At 42.7% G+C, this 20,963-nt stretch overlaps 1 protein-coding gene across 1 annotated transcript in view; it reads right to left on the bottom strand.

The window, feature by feature from the left end:
• Positions 1–13,330: 13,330 nt before the first annotated feature.
• Positions 13,331–20,963, bottom strand: part of Toll-6 (Toll-like receptor 6) — a 47,162-nt gene continuing 39,529 nt past the window's right edge. The window contains exons 2-3 of the transcript XR_004464803.2: positions 15,014–15,084; positions 13,331–14,037 (exon numbers count right to left, since the gene is read on the bottom strand). The gene's annotated coding sequence lies outside the window, so the exon portion shown is untranslated. The remainder of the gene's footprint in view (positions 14,038–15,013; positions 15,085–20,963) is intronic.

The following is a 20,963-nucleotide window of genomic DNA, read 5'->3' on the forward strand; positions in this document are numbered from 1 at the left end:
TTGTTCGGAGAGAGTGTGCCTGCAATCACGATCGCGAAAACCAGTTCAGACGGATCAACACGCGCGCACGAGAGGCTCGTCGGTGTAAGGGATCACGTCCACGACGGACCACGCCTAAACGTTGCGACATCTTCGCCTCTCTGGCCAACGATCGAGGGTTTCGACTTGATTGTGCAGGATAATCGCAGCGCAACGAGAGAGAGATTTTTTTTCGAACATAAAGCAATCCGAAGACCGTGCATTCGATTACGTTATCCAGCCACTTGCAGTTGGTTAGTTGTCTTGGAACAATCGTTTTTTATTCATTATGACGCTTACTCGTGAGAAGAGAATCAAATGCGCGCAGACTCGGACGATCAGTGCCTCGCTTGGTTCTCTTGAGAAGAAATTCACGGAACGTTCTATTTTAGAAAAAAAATTCGATCGATTTCAATGAATCCTACAATCGTAATATTTTCTATATTGACTGTGAGATTCAAAGAATGATAGCTGTATTTCCGCTGTAGATTAAAGATATTATATGATAGCGTACATTAATCGATCGTTGCGCAGGCGATAAAAACTAATACGTCTTAATCGTAGTAAACAGGAGTTGAGCCTAAGTGTTAGAACGAAATATATACTTAGGGATTAATAGTACGGTCGTTTCGAGAACGACGGGACAAAACGTAATAACGAAAATTGATTCGATAATTCTATTAATCCCGAAACAATCATACAGGAGACACGTCCTGGTGGCAAGAAATCCGCCGATTCGCGGAACCCGGAACGCAGCTCGTAACGAATTTCTAACGCGCGTTTAATTATTACCGATCATTATATCGAGATCAACGGCAGATTAGAGCGATATTAGAGAGAGAGAATCCGCTCGTTGTGGGCATCGGACTGACGGTCGGCTATCGGAAAACGATTACAACATAATTCACAGTATCGATAAAATTTAATTGCACTTTATATAATGTAACGTGCCACCGGAGCCTCGAAACACTCTCCCCGCTTCAATTTATACGGTGTCACTTCCGTGAGTCCAGCTTTCGAAATATTCCAGCGCAACAAGGCGATTTCCGAGGCGAGTAATATAATTCGTTATCGTTCTGCCACCCGTTTTATCATTACCGCGAATCAACCTACGTTTTCTATCTTGCCGACGCGCCACGAAGCCTGACGTTTTCCCGATAACCGCCGCATAAATCCGCCGACGATATCGCGGCACCAACCTACCCGGTGCCGCTGGACGCCGATCTTTGCCGGAGAAATTCACAAATACAATCTCCGTGCTGAACTTCCGATCGCAGTCGAAAACGCGGTAAATTTGAATAGTCGCTATCTGTCGATCGATTGCTGTGATGGTTCGTGGTAATTTTACTGGGAGAATTTGATTGCGTTCTCGCGAAAGAAATTGGAAATACGAACCTCAATTACATGAAATGAAACGTTATACGAACTTCTCAATTTCATTGGTCATTAGCCATTGGTCATTGATCATTGGTACGTTGATGGATAGAAGACTAACGCAAGGAAAGCGGGTTCGATTAGTTATTTCGTATAGATCCAACACGATCATAAAGGTAAGCGCGTATTGGTCGAAAGTGTCACATACGCAAACAAAATGATACAGCAACACGTGACGGTGAACGATACAGAGCAATCCTTCCATCGTTCCTGTGCCATCCCACTAATCTCCTCTTCAGCAACGCAATTAATATCGAATATCTCAACGGCCGAAGGACGTATTTAATGAATTTACTTATTATAAAAGTAGTATAAATAGTAAGAAATGACAATGTGAATTTTAAAAAGCAGCGTCTAAAATCATCACTTCCCTCTGCATTTTCATCTATAGAATTGATGAACACGGTTTCTCAGTGTCTTATATATAATACCACTAAGTGAGAGAAACACGGGGAGAAAGTTTTTAAACCCAATGCAAAGATCTCGAAAGGCTGACTCGAGCCTTTGAAAAAATTGAGAAATTTGGAAATCTATTAATATTATTCGCTGGGGGAACAAACACGTGCGTCTTAGATTTCGATATGTGGTTAATATTTTAACGTTCGATGTAGGTTTTTAGCGTAAACTTTAATTAAGGGTAGACTCAAGAAAGATGGCATTATTCAATTTATCGGCTACGCGTAGCCCGACGCTCGTAAATCTGATGGGTTGCTCATTTTTTGTAGAGAAACGATCGATTCCGCTGCGAACAATGCTTCATCCAGCCACCATTATGACGCGGAGAGAGAGAGAGAGAGAGAGAGAGAGAGAGAGAAAGACCCAGTTTCGACCTGGTACTCCGCGTGAAACCCGCGGAACGGTTAACGAGGCCGTTTGCAACAAAGCACGGCGCCCGAGGCGAGAGCATAGGTCGCGTACGAATTAAATTTTATCGATTCGCGAAACGCCAGCGGGAAGACGGTAACGAGATACGGGGACAACGAGGACTACGACGACTGCAACGACCGGGACGCGAATCCACGAGAGTCAGGCGTTACTGATAGCGCTGAATTGCTGTAGAGCATCTTCAGTATCCCGCAGATGCAGCCGGAGAATGCGCGCATAACAATTCGAGTGGTTTATGCCGGCGGGAGAGGCTAACTGAATCCAGCGAAAAGATACCGATACGCGGAGAGACATAAGCTAGGTTTCCCGCTCGTATCAGATATTTCTCATCCCTAGCAGTCGCATTTTTCTTCAGCCAGCTCCAGGGAGGAACGTGGAAACGTTTTCTGAATGCCTTAGAGCTGGATGCTGCGCCACTCGGCAACCACCTTGCTTCATGCAGTTGTTCTTTTCCGACGCTTGATAAACGATCCTGTTCCCCGGCCGAACGATAGATCTGGCTTAGGTGGCCCAGTTAGATTTTTCGAACGTGATATTCGTAGCTAGCTCGAGTTAAGGTAAAATTGAGTTACGCTAGATCGTAGATGGATTAGGTGTGTGCTGGATAAACCTAGCATTACAATGGAAACCAAGTGTGTCAACCGTAATGAACATTCGCGCAACATTGGATTCTACCGAATCAAATACCATTTAGCTACGAGCTACTAACAGCGTATTAAAATTATAGTATCAAATGATTTATTTCAATATTTTTCATTAAATTTGTTTCCATATTTCTCTTCTCGGAGCATCCGTATTTACGAACGTAAAGCTGCATTCAACTTTCACTGAATCTAAACCGTTGCTTAATCGTACTATACTCTGTGCCCACATTTAAGGAACGTTTTAAGCTTAAGAGGATAAGCCGGATCCCTGAATCTGTATTTTCGTGGTGGAATCGGCGATTTTTGCATGTCGAGGAGGAGACAGGACGAAGTTTCTCTGGCGCGGCGTCTAGGCGACGTTCTCAACGTGAAACAGGAGTAAGCGTATTCCACCGAGGATTTTCTCGTACGTCCACGCAGATCTCGTCCCAGTGCACCGTATCCCATATCTACGAAAGTAACTTCGGCTTTCTACGGCGACGATATCGAATACACAGCTCGCGAGCGAAAATTTTTATTCCACGGCGGAACTGTCTGTCTTCGACTATCGGTTTCTACTTAAATTAAATCGAACGCACTGGAGAAGCTCCCACAGAGATATCTGTATAATTCCATGGGTTACGCTAACGATATTAAACCAATTAAAGTTAGCGGTCATTTGCACATTCAATATTCCACCTACGATCAATTATCTTCTTTACGAGAGAGTACAGAAGTGAATAAACGATGAATATTTCTAGCCGAGGAATTTCAAATGAAATATTTCTCGACTAAAAATTTCAAATAAAATATTCAGATAAATGTGAGATTCTCTGTTAATAATTTATTCGACCGTATCATAAAAATAATTTATTCTGCCAGTAATACTATCTTTCGTACAGCACTATGACGAACTATTCTTTTTCTCAATTTATGGAACTTCTTTCTGTACTCCTAATTTTTGGAAGACGTCTGTAATGCAAAGAAGCTTACAAAGCAAAAGTTTACATATCTTCTACGCGTTATTTCATTGTTTAATCCGTGATAGATTAACCAATCTCGAAGGAATAAAAAATAACAGTGGAGGAATTTACGTCAAATCGTTCTAAGCAGGCAATAAAGGACTAACAAAGCGAAGGTATAGTCCACTTTAGGGTAATATAAGGCGACGCTGTCGAACTCTTTCACGACCGATAACGCGTGGAAGCATCCAAGAATCAGCGCGATAGCGTGGCGACGCGACGGCAAGGAAAACGCTCAAGATAACTGGAAATTGCCAGCCAGGGATCCCAAGTATTCCGGCAAGACATTCGGCGCATACTTCGCCGCAGCAGCCGCGTCTACGTAAAGCTTCCTCACGAAGGGAAGCTGCAGCGGTAGACATAATACCGTGAAAATGTAGAACGGCTTTAAGAGCACTTCTGGGGCCTGCGAGGCCGCCGCCACTTCCGTTCCCCGACAAATTGACAAACTTTCCGCGTTCCGCGGTCGCTTCCCTTAATATCGCGAGCATTTTTCGCCAACATTCACGGACTTTCGACTTTCTTAACGAATAGATTACCTCGCCGTGCATCTGCCTTTTCGCTTCCTCTTTTTCATTTCCCCCACCCCTTGTTTCTTCTAGTATTCCCTTCGTTTTTCCCTCCGTTTCTTCGTTTCGAAGAAAGAGAAGCACGGAGATTTCTCTCCCCCAGAGAGGAAAGTTTCTCCGTTTTCTTCCTTTTTTAATCAGCTTCGCGCTAGAGTTGCGCGACGAGAACGTTGCAGATAACGCGAAACTAGCTGGGGAGACCGTTGAAGAAGATGCGCGCCGCGCTGAAATTCGAGTGGCGCGCGCCGCGGCGTGAATAGGCGAATACGTTCGTGAGACTCTCGACGTGGCGTAGTTGACGAGAAATTTGAAAAAGATAGAGAGAGAGAGAGAGAGAGAAGAGAAGAGAAAACACACAGCTGTGAAAGGAAATTTCGCACGCTAGAGGCTCCTCTATCTCCATCTGATGCGGAAGACACGCTCGCGAGGAATGTTTATTTCGAGACACGTAGCTAGTTTTTACACGCTACTCTCGCTTCCCTCGCTCTGATAACCGAGCTAGAACTCTGAAAATCGTATCACAGTGAAGAAATTCTCCGCCAGGAATGGAAAATCTGCTATTACATATATCATGTGGAGAATTCCCGATTGCTGCTGGTTACAGTTCGGATAGCTTCGTTAATAGTAAGTTCGTAATGGATCTCAATATTAATGAACTTCGATATTAACGGGAAATTCGCAGAGTATCGTTTCCTACTATTTACACGCGCACCTGATAGCGAAATGGAATTTTCACGTGGAATTTTTTCGCAAAGCTGTGCGTAGCATTAGGCAAACGAACCGAGGGACAAATTTGAAAAACGACGAAGGAAAATTTTCGAGGATTCAGCTTACATCGAGGTTGTGAAGGGAACATGGCGGAAGCAACTCTAGTCTGATAGCAGGTATTTTTCTTCGCAGAACGAACTAACAAACTTTCGGAATTCCGGTCCTGGCTCGTAATACTCGGTGCACTCGGGAGCAAAACGCTGCTCCCTCACCCCGTTCGTCGCTTTTTCTTCGACGCGGAACGCCTTTATGGCGGCTACGGCAGCACGATGCCGAGTGTAACAAACTGGAAGAGCGAGGCCGTTCGGCTCAATTATTTTCGACATTTTTCAGCACGCCCCTCTGCACCATTCGCCTTACGTGTTGCTCGCGTGCACCTTTTTCTACCAGCCACCTTTCCGCGAAATGATCGCGAGTCGCTCGAAAAACCGTTCCTCGACTCTGCCAACCGCGCGATCATCTCGATCATAATGGGCTACCAGATGATAACGAGTCGTTTGTGAGATGGATGCGCTGTTGATCGACTTGCTCGAGATCGAGGATGCTCGATTGTTTTCTAACGGGACTATTTTTCTCTTATTGTTAATAAAATGTTGTATACCTAGCTGTATGAGAAATGGAGAAGTTAGCTTTTAGGAATTCTCTTGGAAGATATTTTAGGATATTGATAAATGGTAGAAATATTGTAACTGCGATGAAAGATGCCACGAGTACTTCGAATTAAGGCTATCCTCGTGTCGTCGGTAATGGAATATTTTATATATGTATGGCGAAGTTCTGGTTTTGGGGATGTCAACTTTTGAGAACTTTGGCGAAAGAAATTTTAGAATATTTATAAATGCTAAAAATATTAGAATGTCGTAATAACGATAAGAATATTGCAATGAAAAATGAACGATTGTTTTGCAATGAGACTATTTTTGAGTCATTCTGGATAAGATATTACATATGTGAAGAACTTCCGTAATAGTGGAAGTTAATTTATATTGTGGGGATTTTCTTGCATTACCTTTGGTTATGTGGATAAATCGTAAGGATATTACAATTGATATAATATGGATGGAAATTTCTCACGGAAAATTTGGTTCCTGCTTGCATTTCCGTCAAGACCGATAGATCGCATTGAAGATTCAATTAATCGGTATGCAAGAAATTGAAACTTTCTGAAACATTCTTCCCACCGGTGGACGGAAGTCGTCGACTAAATATTACCGCAAAATTTCAGCAGTCAATTTCCACCCCGGCTACGCGGAAAGAAATTGCTCAAGTTTGAGCGTTCGCGAGGCGACGACGTTCAAAGTTCGCCAATCTTTCTGCTCTTTTTTTCTTTCTTCATAGGACTCGAGTGAAAGTTGCCGAGTGAAATTCCACGGTAACACTTAACCACGCTTCCATTTACAAATTCTGAACATTTCCTAGTCGGCTGTAAACTTTCTTCTCTGCTACCAAAGTGACATACGAGCTAGTTGTCACCTTCATTAAAATCTGGCAACTATTCCTAACGGAAGAGTAATGGCTGCGTTTCGAATCAATTTTCAGTCTCTCGATTAAAATTTCCATTCCCTTCGAGTCATTGTCCGCTCCCACTCGCCTCTATCCCCGTTACCCGTTAAAATATCGCGGTAATATCGCTTGAAATTTCCTGATTCGCTCGTTACAGAATGAAAAAAGCCGGACGAGATCGATAGAGTAGCGGCTGGAAATAGCCGCGATCTCCGATATAAAACCGACGCCGTTCGAACGCGAGCTCGACCAGACGCAATTACTTTAATTAATACAGAAAATAAGCCAGCTACTCACGCGGCAAATAAGGTCCCAAGCAGCAGCTTTTTCCGCGATACCGGCAGCCGCTTGTTTCCAGCGGCGACAGCCGCTCGAGTGTCACGCGAGGCCAGACAGGCTTGGTCGACCGAAGAACCGAAGCTATTGGCCGAACGAAACGACGTAGGGCCCCAGGCTCGACGTCGAATATCGCACTCGTTAACTTGTCGTGCGACACACGCGCACGAATGTACACGCTTGATGAAAAACAACGCGTTTCGCCGCGTAACCCGTTTGATTTTCGACCAACATTTTTGCGAAACGAACGCGACGGCACAGGAAACCAACGTATGCAGACTGACGGGACGAACGAAAATTTTGACCTTACGTTAAGATGGATATTGGGAATTGTTTGGAACGGGCACGGTGTTCAAAGGTTTATATTCTTGGAGGAATATCTAATTTACGTGGAATATATGATTATCTTGTTGGTACGAATTACTCCTATTTTGCATCATGTTTTATTAATTCATTCAAGACTGATTAGTGAAGTAAAACGTATATATGTAAAACGTATTTTCTGTCATAATAAAAACACACATTACAATAACAGAAACTTTACAGAAGTCTGCTATAAAAATCGTAAAAATATAGAAAAGATCCTTCTCGTTCGAAAAGCAAATATTAGTTTAGTAGAATATTATAAATACATCAATTCCTTGAAATTTCATAAAATCGCAGGATCTCGATGGCAGAAATATATGATGTAACAACAACGTTAGCAAATAAATCCTTCCTTTATATACGAAATAAATGTTTGGATGAAAAAGATTATATAACACCCTGGTATCTCGTACAGCGTGAATCAAACAACAATGGCGAATATGGACCCTTAAATCTGTATTCGATCCCCTAACGAACAACCCTCGTCGAATCAACCCTTGCTATGGACCCACTACGTCATCGAAGATAGCAAGGTAGCACGTCATTAGCGACCAGTAACAGGAGTATATCATTCGGTGTAGCAAGGCCGGACGAGCAAAATAAATCAAGATTCGTGGCCGCGTCTGGAAAATAAGAAAAAATGACTACCTTGTTATCCGTATCGAGCATGGAGATGGCTCAGAAGCGAATAGACTGGCCAGACCTTGACGATGAAGGGAAAGAGAACAAGCCAGAGAAGGGAGAGATACATAGAGCTTTCGCGCAGTCCATTCGCAACGACGCGTACACCTACGTATAGGACAAATAACCGTATAAATTTCGCCGCGCGACACGTCCTCTTATATTACATGGAAATGCGCCAGGGGGGTGAATGCTCGCGGAACGACCGACCGTGCTGATTCCTTGCTGCTCGCGTCGATCCTTTCATTGCCACGGGGTTTCCTATCGATTGAAGTGTTCCTTTCTTCGAGGAGCTATTCCGTTATTCAGTTGGTTCTGAGATTTCTTCGGCTGCGAAAGCTAACAAGAGATGGGAAAGGGTGGATCTGCTTTGAAACGATTTTTACATTTCATTTTCATGGTATCAAATTTTGTTCGTAGTGTCAAGTAAATCCAAATTTGTGACCTGCGCATTCGAACTTAATCGATTAGTATGTAGATAATAATAAATAGTAATAAATAAAATGGTTAATATTTTCTGTAGTTACCGTAGCTATTTCTGATATGCTCTCAAAATTTGTATGCGCTAATGTCGATGTTACCTCGACAAATAGGAAATCTTAGTATTTGCGGACAAACTCGTATGGGATTTGAACCGAGAATCGTTCACATCAACTATGATCCTTAAGAAACGCTTCAATTATAAGAAACACGATTGAATCGAGAAAGATGCGAAAGATTCTTTGGAAATGGATGAAACGCGAGTTAATGGGACAGGTGGTAATCTTTCGAGAAAAGAGCAAATAGTTCTACGAGTGATAATAATTCTTTTAAATCATCCATCGAACAATAGAGAGAATCTCTTTATTCGTTATACGATCTTGATCAATATTATTCAATTTTCTGAAATCATAAAGACAATCGTGAATTCTATGAAATTGTTAATGATTTTATAGTATCGACGTTATCAAGATAAACCATTCTGTTATCATTAACGAAACGATATTCAGTTGGAAGATTCGGTACTCTCAACACCCACTTTTGCACGCGATTATTAAGCAATGAAAAGGATTAAACGTTGCTGGTTTCCAGATCGCAGATAGCTAGTCTTCAGGGGTGTAATGGCGCGTCCGTAGCGACTATGGCCCGCGTGTAACAACGCCGCGTTATTCGGATAATGAAGATATCGGCTTTGTACCGTTAATATGGATATACCCGAGATATTTGGATAATACAAGTGCCATTGTGATTCGGATACAGAGAGGTAGACCGATACCGAGGGGTGAACAAACGTAAATTTATGGAGAGGTCGCGCGCGTTGCCTGCTGTTATTCCCGCTACTCGAATATTTTCTTCGATATTAACATCGACGAGTGTGGAACAGACCGCGTAGAACGTGCGGTTTCAAGCAGTCGTGTAATGGAATGGAATAGGAAGTGGCCCGCTGCAGATTATCGTCCGATTCTCGTGTTTCGCTGAGATCACTCTGGCCTTGCTATAACCACCCTCAGTCGGAAAGGTTGCTTTTATTACTGAACGTTGTAGTGTCTGACTATATCTCGATCAACATTCGAAATCGAATTGGTAACACGGTTGAAGAATATGCGGGTTGTTTTCGTTAATCAATTTTGTTAGAATATTCTACGGATGAAAAGTGAGCCTCCCAGGAGACAAATCGATCCACTTTTATGTAAGCACGCGGTTGCTATTCGATTGTACAGAAATAAGTTACCATTTTCCACGAATTACAACGTGTCCTATAGAGGTAAAAAATTGAAGGAAATCACATTGCAAAAACATTCCTTCATCGAGAATCTATCGAAAATTAATAAACCCCTATTGGTACCTACGATATTAATTAATTTTAATTGGTACTTACGATAACAAATCAAAAACGAAACTAAGACCCAATACGTATATAGATACAAGTGGTAAGAAAAAGCAAGTAACACAGTAAAAACCCTTCGTCTGTAACGTAATGAATTAAAATTCTACAAGCTCCTGCAGAAGCAATTCCACTTGTCGATCAATAACTCATTTCGCAAGGTCCACGTGTCGGCTATCGTTAATTACCAAAAGACGCAGTAACGAGGGATAGTCCGGCGTGCACATCAAAGCACCGGCCAAAAGGCAACGATCGTCGCTTTCGAAACGCTGACCGTAGGTACTCTCGAGGACCTTTGACTTTATTGAAGGAAATAAGAGCCCCCGGTCACGAGTGGTTGTGCAACTAGAGCGCGTGAAAGAGAAAGATAGAGGAAAGGAGAAGGGCAGAGAAGAGGGAGAAGGGTCGAATTTGGCCTGCAATCGGATGCTCGCGGGGGGTGATCCGCACTTGCAGCCTGAGGGGGATGTTGCCAGAGGGGTTGGCAAGGATTCATTCATATAGCGAGACCGTGTCTCATTGTCGGGCCGCCGCGGCGGACAAAGCGAGCGCCGGGGATGTGAAGTGCTGTCAGGAGCAGCGCACTCCATTGCGCGACACAAATGGCAACCAAAAGTGGAACTGACGGAAAACGAGAGCCGGCCAGAAAGGGAAGGAATTATTTCCTCGCGCTTCACGCGCGGGATTTTCGCATTTCCGTGGAAAACTTTCCAAAACGAGGAAAACCGACTTGCTCACTTTGAGCTGTGAATTTAGGACTCGTACCGTATTCTAATCGCGTAGTGGCATCCGATTAATAGACTTATAATTAATTAAAATTGATCTTATGGCGATTAAAGCGACGTACGAATAAGAAGGTTATTTGTGTGAATAGGATCATACTTTCTTTTCCATTGGTCTAACTAAATGGTGTTTGCGTTTTATCAACGAGGACGTTCATTTTCCTAAGAGACGGTGTGGAATCGCTGGTGGATTTTACTGATGTTTAAACATTAGTAGTAAGCCACGAGTTAATATCTACTGTAGTAAGAGACGCTTGAACGATTGATGAATTTTCATCTGGTTCGTTTAACGTTGCATTAGACTTAATCAAAATCAAATCTGTGTCTTTGGCCTTCAATTGAAATTTTTCGTTCGTCGTGAAACGCTTAGTCATATCGGCGAACTAAGAACTGGATGGCTGAAATCCTTCGTCAAACGTATCTAGCCCGGAACAGCTCAAACACGTCGTCGTCGGTGCAGTTATGAGCGTAACTCGATGGACGGAAGGTTAGAAGGGTGAAGGACCATCGTCGGTGACCGGAGCTCGTCGGGGGCGAAGAATTAAGCGTAACAAGGTTTCCCCGTTATTACGGGTCGGCGATGTACTCGTCGACTTCTGCTCGTTCTCTGGTTCGCGCGAGTCCACGAGAATAATTAGAAAAGTGGAAGGACTACGGTTCGCGGATGTGCGAGCAGCTTTCAGCGGAACCCGTGTAATTGCTGCCCTAAGAACTCGCCTTTATAACGCGTGGCAAGCACGAGAGATAGCTCGATTCAAGCTGACTCGTGGAGATCTATTAACCTATATCTCGCGCTGTTGCCTGGCCATTGTTTGCCTCTGGAACCGGAAGTCGCGACACGCACACCGTTTACCTACCGTGATAAAGGGATTCTGCATATAATAAGGAGCGTGCTGGAAACGATTGAATTATATTTCGCTATCAGAAATTATTTATTTCACGAACATTAACGATGGGTATATTTCGAAGATAGTAAATTCGAAGAATCTAGTTCGTAAGTATCAAGAAAATATCTTTGCTCGAATTTAACGAAAGAGGGTAAAATAAATATTATTCAAGCTGCAAGAAATACTAAGTGTAATTAGAATAGCGTCTGCTTTGTAAATGGTAAATTCGAGAGATCTGCTTTTTCTTAAAATAATTAACTTTAATTTGAGCAAAGCGAAGAAAATTAATACTATTTTATCTCCATGAAACATTGGAAATAATTAAAACGATCCTTATTCTACGGTGTCTATAGTGAATTCATGGAGCGTAATTTGTTTGTTGAGGATTCCAAGAATATTTATTACCTCGAGTCAAGTAAACAGGATAAGGTACATATTATCAGATCCCGAGGAAGCACTGACAACTCTCTAGCAACCATTTCATGGAATTTCCATAATAACCAAGGTCCCATTTATTCTCGAGTAATTACGGAAACAGTAATGTAAGAATAACAGCATCGAATGAGCTGGTTGAACGAACAATTTTTATTTTATCGCTTTGGAGGCATAGTGCTTCCCGTTTCCGATACGATGATTGTTTTTAAATCCTCGGGCGAGAGTATCGGAAAGTAATTATTTTTCCCCATGGAGAAATCACGTTAATGTCGAGCGGGAAGGGTTGAAAAATATCCATGCAACGGGACTGACGTACGCGTGACTCGAATTCCATTTGTCGATCGCTAATACGCACTTGTTGCCCGATATTTTTCAATCAAGTTAATGTAATGGACGCGGTGTCCACCAACTCGCCTCGGCCATCATGGGAATTAATAATGCGGTGGAAATTTGGAACAAACAAATCCATAGCTGGGACGTGGTCCTTCCGCTCGTCATTTTAGACTTCCACTAAGCGAAAATATTCTCGCAAACTTCGCGAAAATATTTCCACATCGCCGTAACCTCTGTTCCTTAAAAATTCCTCAAAATTCATATCTTCCGTCGTTTTTCAAAATATTCGCTTCAAAATTTTTACCGAAGAATGCTGGTAGAACAGAAATTTACCATAGTCACGATTTAACATGAAAATTCTAGAAATTTCAAAAGCTCGATAAAACTTTCGGAACGATAGTTTTTCAATGATCGCACGATTCATACCTTGAAGTGTCTCTCGGTATTCGTGGTTTTACGGTGTTGTATCGACGCCCATTGGTTCGAAATCATTTACGAAGCGGACATCTCTAATGGAAGGCAAGGAATAGGGTGGATGATGGGTGATTCGTTGCTGCAAACGAATTGTATCATCGAGAAAACCGTTCTGCTCGCTAATGATACTAAATGCTTTCGTTAACGGCCTCCTTTATGATCCTCCATAATACATACCGGTTGATAGAATTTTAGATCGCGACATCCTCCGTAGATCCGCATGACCGTGTGTGTGTATTGCCGATGGTCGATCCGATTAACCGCTCGCTCCGAGAAGATCGATCCCCTCGGTGTACATCGCGGGTTGCTGCTGCTGACGGGTCGGAAGGAATTCGTTATCCGTGTTGTGATTAAAATATATATAAATAACTTTATTGTTTATAATAAAATGCCCTATCTATTTTACAAATATACAAAACTCTCGCTATGTACATTAAATCTCTCCGTTCGACGAGAAACAAGAGAACGCTCATCGAGGACTGGAGGACACATCTCGTGTTTTACGCTTATATTTATATTTATATTCATATTTATATTTATATATTTATATTTATATAATCTCTCGCAATCCTTAATAATCGATCATTGGATTAAGTAAACTAGTCAAGTTCGAGTAGAAAGAGAAAAAACTTCGTTGCAATTACGAGTTAATAAAGGGTAGTATTCTCGGTGTATGTACGTGTTACTGTGTGTGTGTGTGTGTGTATCTGTGTATTTTCATTACGCTTCTTCCTTGTTGTTCATCTTCCTCGCCGTCTTCGTCTTATTCATTTCTTTTCCCCTGGTATTTTGCGTCTTCTTGAGGTTTGATCTTGTTCGATCGTTTATTTTTGTTTCTATATTTCTGTTTTGTTTCTTGTAGTTTCGCGATTTTTTTTTGTTTTTTTTTTCGTTCGCCCTAATTTACATTTGCACACTACGAAGCTATCACGAGTCTCAAAAATACGAATAAACCGTTTACTTTAGGTGAAGACACCGTGTTACGGAGTACAATTGCGATAGTAAGAAATACTTCTTGATAATAAGTAGAGAGAAACGTCGCGGCAGTCGGGAAAACCTGCAACAGAAAAAAAGAAGACGAACGGCCGATTAGATGGCATCGCGCTCCTCTATGTTACTTGTTTTCCTTCGTTTCGCTCCCGTTAGCCAAGCTCGAGAAGAAACCGTGGCTTGAAAGATTGTTGAAGTAATTTGGAGTAACGGTGGCTTTCTCATTGCCTCCGCTCGTCTCCGTTACAATTGAACTTGTTTCGCGTCGCATCCATCAAATGCACCGTCTCGGAAAAGAATCTGGTTACAAATTGAGAAATCCAGTGAAAAAGGAGCACATGCCCGAATTCTATATAAATTTGCGGGAGAGCAAGTTTCAAGAGAAATAGTTCCTTTATTTCGCTCTTTCGAATAATAATTAAATCAAATTACTAACCAAACGTTGTGTAATAAATTCATTGTATTACACTTTTTATTAGACTTTATTTACAACAAGCGATTAATTCATTAGTTCTTATAACTTCGATACGTATTTTAAACGTATTTGGAATGTTAACGTAAATATTATATTCAATATGTTTAGCGAATAAATAAGAAACACAGAAAGTTTTTATTTAATTTAATTCGTCGCCAGTAGCTGCACGTACATATTTCTTTCCACTTTTCATCACAGCTCGATAATCGATAAATGAATAATGAACAATTTTTCCGCTATGTATTTGTTCGCTTTCAATATCAATGAGAGAGAAGGAAAACTGATGCATATTTGGCGTACGCTCTTTTCACTCTGCCCTTTTCACTGTGTTCATCAATTAACAAACACGAATCACTGAGTGAATCAAATTTCTAAAAACAGGCAACAACTTCGTTGGAATATCGGATCTTCTCAAACTGGACCACCGGAGAATTCGTTAAAAGAATTAAAATCTTTTGACGATCGATAATTAACGAGTTAAACTGGCGCGAAAGTGAAGATAAATCGAGAATTCCATCTACTCGCGAACGTATCCAAAGTGGAATAAAAGAGGGAAATAATTACTCACCTTGTCCACTGCGATTTCCAATTACTTCATACGTAATGCGAATCGATAATACTTCTGGCAACAGTTCACATCTGAAACAGAAAAAGAGAGAAGCGTTCTGTTACACTGCCTATAAATCACGTCAGCGTCGACGACGCTCTCGACGCCGAGACAAATTCCCCGGCGAACGTATTTTCAGGAAATAAAACGCGGAACGCCGGTGGTCAACTGAGAGACACGACGATTTGTACGTGTACCACGAGCTCCGTATGCACTCGATTGTTTCTTCGACCGTCGAGGATGTAACAGGCGTTCAAAAAGGAATCACGTTCCAGTGGAATTACATTTTTCACGATTTACCGAAGTCATTGTAACTTTCAACAGCGCCATTAACTCTAATTTTTCTATTAAACATATTGTAAAATATCGAGGAAAATTATCAACGTGTTTTTCTTTGCTAATGAACGTGCATTCATGCGTTCTGAATGGGAAAAGGTACAATGGGCCATACGCGGCAACGAGAAAGTGATTAATCTGCGTTTTTACAAAATCACCGATGATCTCGCGCACGAGCGCGAGTATAATGAAAATTTTCAAATTAATTGCTTTATAAGATCCGATAAAATCCAGCCCGTTGTTAGCGAGAAAAGTGAACAAACCGTTTTGCCAATCGTATACAATACTTTAAGCCTCGCAATTTCGATTTCAACGTCGGTTTGTTCGTTCAGAATTCTGAATGGCGGGATTAAGTGACCAGCCTGATCGTTTCAAGTTTCATTTCGCGCGACAGCTTTTCGAAGCCGTGATGTAAATAATGAAAATTGTAAACGGCGGCCGTGGCGCGCGTTTCAGCTGCGAAAATATCTCTGTAAACCCAGTCGTAACGTGTCTCGTATGTAACGTTTTCAGTACGTGTACCACACTATATCATCGAGACGTAGTGGAAACAATTTTCGAAAATTCTAAGCCGGATTTTAACTCGAACAACGTTGATTTATACAAGTGGGAAAACAGCTTAAAGACCTCTTATCTTTTCTCCGTTAAAGCATACAGTCATTATTACCAATAATTCCATCTAAAGCAGTGAGTAAACTCTCAACGAAGCAACTATCGTACGAAGTATCGAGAGCAGATAAAAACGAGAACGAAGAGGTAGAAGCCGTCGACCAAAAAGGAACAGCTGAACGAGTCACGAGACTGCAAAGAAGGGGAAGTCAGCGAGACTTTGTCCTCTTCGTGGCTCGACAGAGACTGCGATTTAATTGAACCGGCTCGGAAAATTAATAATGGCCCGACCAAAGCTCGCATCCCTTTTGTTTCCCGTGTCCGCGTGGAAAAAGCGGCCGTTTGTAAAATTATTCCAATAAACGGGGATCAGCAGGATTTTCGCTACGGCACGAGGCGCCAGCGCAATTATATTCATACGAGAAAGTGACGCGAATGCGATTGAGAGGCGTCGAACAAAAAATTGAAGGATGGTCAGGAAAAAGTATCAAATTGTAATAAAGAAGTCTGATCGGTGACAAGCGAGCTCTCTATAGAGCTCGTATCTATATACGACTGAAATGCCCAGAAAATGAGTCGTCCGTTATTATTTCGTCGTGGAACGGCGCATTGACCGCCGAGCATCTCGACGTTATTTAAATTATGATAAAGAAAAATGTAGACAATGGTAGACGCGTACTGTGTAAGCTAAACAACGTGAAAAATAGGTTGCGCGTAATTATATCAACGTGGAACCGAGCGACGACCGTCGAGTGTTTCAACAATAGCCGATATGCAATTTCAGTGACGACAACGCGTCGACTTGTTGTCGCATTATGAATGTTCACGGGACCAAGTGGCTGCGATTGCCTGCCTATTATATTAACAATTAGACATAATCGCGGGCTACAATGATTAATTGCTGGCCGCGTGCACAGACGAATAAGAGTGGATCGATGATGAAAATTTTCACGAAGGAAAATACGTCGGGCCTTGGAACATACGAGCAGAAACCTGCAGTAATGTATAAATATCAAGATACCATTATTCGACTGTTTCGTAGAATTATTATTCATCTAGAGCTTCCATTTGTCACCGAAACTCCGCAGATTCGCGATTTATCCACTGCTATTCAGTCGTTTCTAATAGATCATTTCGTTTCGTTTCAGTGATATACTACCGCTATTTTTATTAGAATGATATATGATAGTGATTTTTATGGTGATACATTGTTTGTGATAGTGATTTTTACGGTGATATATACACTTCAAAATTGTAACACATTCGCCTCGTAATTCTGACTTTTAGATCGAAATTCATCGCTTTTCGAAATTCGTCTGTGTTAATGAAATAATCAATAAATCGAGCGAGGATAGAGGTTTCGATCTGATTCGCTAATATCGCATCCGTGGCTGCATAGCTGACCGAAACGGCACGCGAAGTAATGCAATCGGTGGAAATTCGATTTGGTGTCGAAAACATCGGATTCACGGTGCGGTGAACGGGTAGATGCACGGCTCTCGGAACTTCCATCTGACCGGTGATTTCTCGTTTTCGCCATCCAACTTCCGCCGCGACTTCGCGTACTGGGTCACGTTCCCATATGCACGTCGATGACACGGCGAAAAGTAGTTTAAAGGCGACCGAGGCAGGTAACGAGATGAAAATCTGCGTTCGACGAATGGAACACAATGTTTGACACGCGAAACGTAGCTCGGTTCTTCGAGAATGATGATTTTTATTTTCGAAGCTTACGTTATACGAATTAAAAGCGACAGAGATACGCTTTGCGATATTGTGCTTAGATTCTAGGGAATTATTTTTACAATTTTAGAATTCGCCCGAGGATAAATATTTCGCTCTTAAGCAAATAAATTTGTTCCTCAAAAGAAGCGAAACGTACTTGGTCGTGAAAAATTTGTAATTTCTAGGTTGAATTTAAAGAGTTAGTAGAAGTAAAGTAAAATTACGTTGTCGATTATTTTTACAATATATTCTTCGCGTTGAACTAATAGATGCATTAAAAAACAATTATTAGAGAAATAACCTATTATCCCGATATCATGCAGAGAACCTGTGTCTGCAGGATAAATTGCGTGGGTGTGACAATTTATCGTATCCGATCTATTGAAATTTTTAATCGCCTCCCCGTTCCAATTCCATTCAGGCTATACCAGATAAAGTCATCTTAACGTTCTGGTAATTATATTTAAAGCCATATCGTCTTTTCGATCGTAAAACGATCTCTATCTGGCGTTAAATGGGTGCTGACATCGGTACCTCGTAACCATACACCGCACCGGTGATCATTTTTCGAATCGGTAAAGGAATTCTCGCGTGTGCGTTCGCAGCTAACGAAGCGATATTAATAACGTGAAAGGCGGCAAGAGCAACGAGACCGGACGCAAAGTAATTTACACGATCGAATTAATCTCCTCTGCATCGTCTCTCTGTGGTTCTTTCCTTTTTTTCGCTGCCCGCGATGCTGTCGCGCCGAACCGCGCGCTGGTCTGGTTGAAAATTCAGGCCAAGAAAGCCAGCGCACTGGCAAGAAGGCCCGGTGTTTGCGCCGGAAAGAAAGTAATATCATTCAAAAGCACCGGAAGTTATTCCCCGATGCGAAAGTTTCCCCATTTTACATTACAGGGAATGGACCGCGGGAGACGTTAGTCGCGGGGAAAACTTCATCTCCGCGATAACTTTTCCAATTATTATCAGATGGCAAATGGACAGTCTTTGTGTTTCTCGCGGCCAGCCTCCTGGTCGCCGGCCGCCGGAAGTTCAAGAAGTCTCGAGGAGGGGAACTCCGGTCGAGCTGCACAATAACGCTGGTGATAAACCTGCCGGTGGAAAATCTATTTTTGACCGAACGCTCCGTGTTTTCCAACCACTTGCGCGCACTCTCGGAGGACAAGGATTTCCACCGAAGCGTCGAGTGGACGCAAGTGTCCAAGTACACGATGGACGCGTGCTCCGATTCTTTTCCGATCGAACAATCGCATTATTTTCTTGTCTCTATATAGACAAACCAAAATCTGTCCTTCAGACAAGTCTTCGAAGAAGGAAGGTACATTAGAAATGATTAATCGCTAACGACGGTCGAGGTTCACTTTCGAACAAGTTGCTTAATAAATAAGTATACGTATGGCGTGTACGACGGAGGAACAGGGTGTGGTATATCCGCGAAAAAACAAGAACCATCAACGTATCGTCGATCTTCATATTTATCTCGCGTTAATCACGACGATCCGTTAACAGAGGCGAGGTAAAATAATCGAGATATACGGCTAGGTAGCTAAATAAATGGCACGGGAAACATTAATTTCATCGGTGAGGTGTTCGTAATCGGCCTGGTCTGCTGAATTAAAAGTAGATTAAGATATCAAGTGGATCTAGAGTGAGTGTACTATACTGGCTGACGGCCGAGACGGACACACTCCATTGTCCTGCAGAGAGAAATAATGAAACGTGGCTGAAACGATCTTGGAATACCACCTTCTCTCCTCTATGGAAATAGAAGTCCTTCCGTGTTTACAAACAAGTGGAACTGGTTCTGAAGGGAGAGGCTGTACGAGTGGACACGCCCTGCCCTATGGCTCTCGAGCGTGTGAAAGAGCCTCCACCGACGAGATGAACAAAGAGCCACTGTCCTTTGTCTCAACCGTTCACGACACGGTGGATATAACGCGGGCGTGTTAATTAAAGCCGATAGCCAGCCAGGCCGCTACCAGTGTGTCGCTGTACTATGGATAATCGCGCGTTTAAAAAAAAAAAAAAAAGGAAAAAAAGCAAAAGAAAGGGAAGGACCGCGTGGAAAAAGGAAAAAGCGTCGAAGAAGGAAATAAAGCGAGAAAGGAGGACGTACAGAGGGTAAAGAAAAGGAGAAAAAAAAATCGAGGAGAAGAGAGGTGAAGCGGAGAAATAGAGAGGACGGGAAAGAGGGGGAAACTGGTCGGGATTTATTCGCGATTAAAAGGACGTAGAGAGGCCATGTCCGAGGCAATGTGCGCCTCTAATAATGCGCCGCTGCCCGTTAATTAATATCCCGTATAATAACGACATTCCGATTGCATTCCGGTTTGTATTACTTTTATTATCGCAATGACCGGCAATTAAGACATCGCGGGCCACAGGCCGCGCTTCGTCGGCCATTATTAACCGCCATTAGCCCGTGTCCCGATCGTCGTTAACGCGCTGTGAAATTGAAATCCTCCATTGTTCCCATGTTTATTAACATTCCAGGCGACCTAACGCAACGCTTGCCCCGCGTTACACGTTACCATAAACGAAGAACGAGATGGGGTGGGTGTTCGTTTTAAACGACAACGAGGGATGTTTGTCCGACTGTCTAATAAGAGCTTCTCGATAATTCCCATGCATTATTCCTCCTTCTTTCGTGGATTTTCCTGTACGTACGTACACATGCGCAAAATGTACGCATCCAATGAAGCTTCGCGTCCAATATTCAGAGTGCGGCTGAAATTTCCTTCTAGACGGAATTCCAAGGAACGGGAGACACAGTATGGCAGAGACAGACAGGGAGAGAAAAGAGTAAAGGACGAGCATCGAGCGAAACTTTCCTCGGCCGAACACACTCTCCCCACTTTCTATCTGTACTTCATGCTCGGTTCATTAAAATTGAAGGTTCCTCGTCGGTACCGTTGCCAAGTCGAAAGTCTGCAGAAACTTCCCCGATGTATCTCTCCGCCCCACCGTCCTTCCTTCCGCTTCCTTCTTCCTTCTCTCTATCTTCTTCTCTCCTCCACGACGACCCTTCCCGAGTTCTCATCCAGCCATCAGCGACGACAGTGACAAAACGTGACGCGGTCCCCGGTATTTCGTTACGTGCATTCGAGTGACGCGGTGTTGTCGCGGGTACCCGTGCAAATGCGAATTGCCTTCGCTCGTTGGTCCCTTCCACCTCGCCACGCGGAAAACACAGGCTTCCGTGCGGCCTGAAGCGAGAGCCAACCTTTCAAAACTTTCC

The sequence above is a fragment of the Bombus vancouverensis genome, chromosome 5 (assembly GCF_051014615.1).
Source record: "Bombus vancouverensis nearcticus chromosome 5, iyBomVanc1_principal, whole genome shotgun sequence".
NCBI lineage: Eukaryota > Metazoa > Arthropoda > Insecta > Hymenoptera > Apidae > Bombus > Bombus vancouverensis.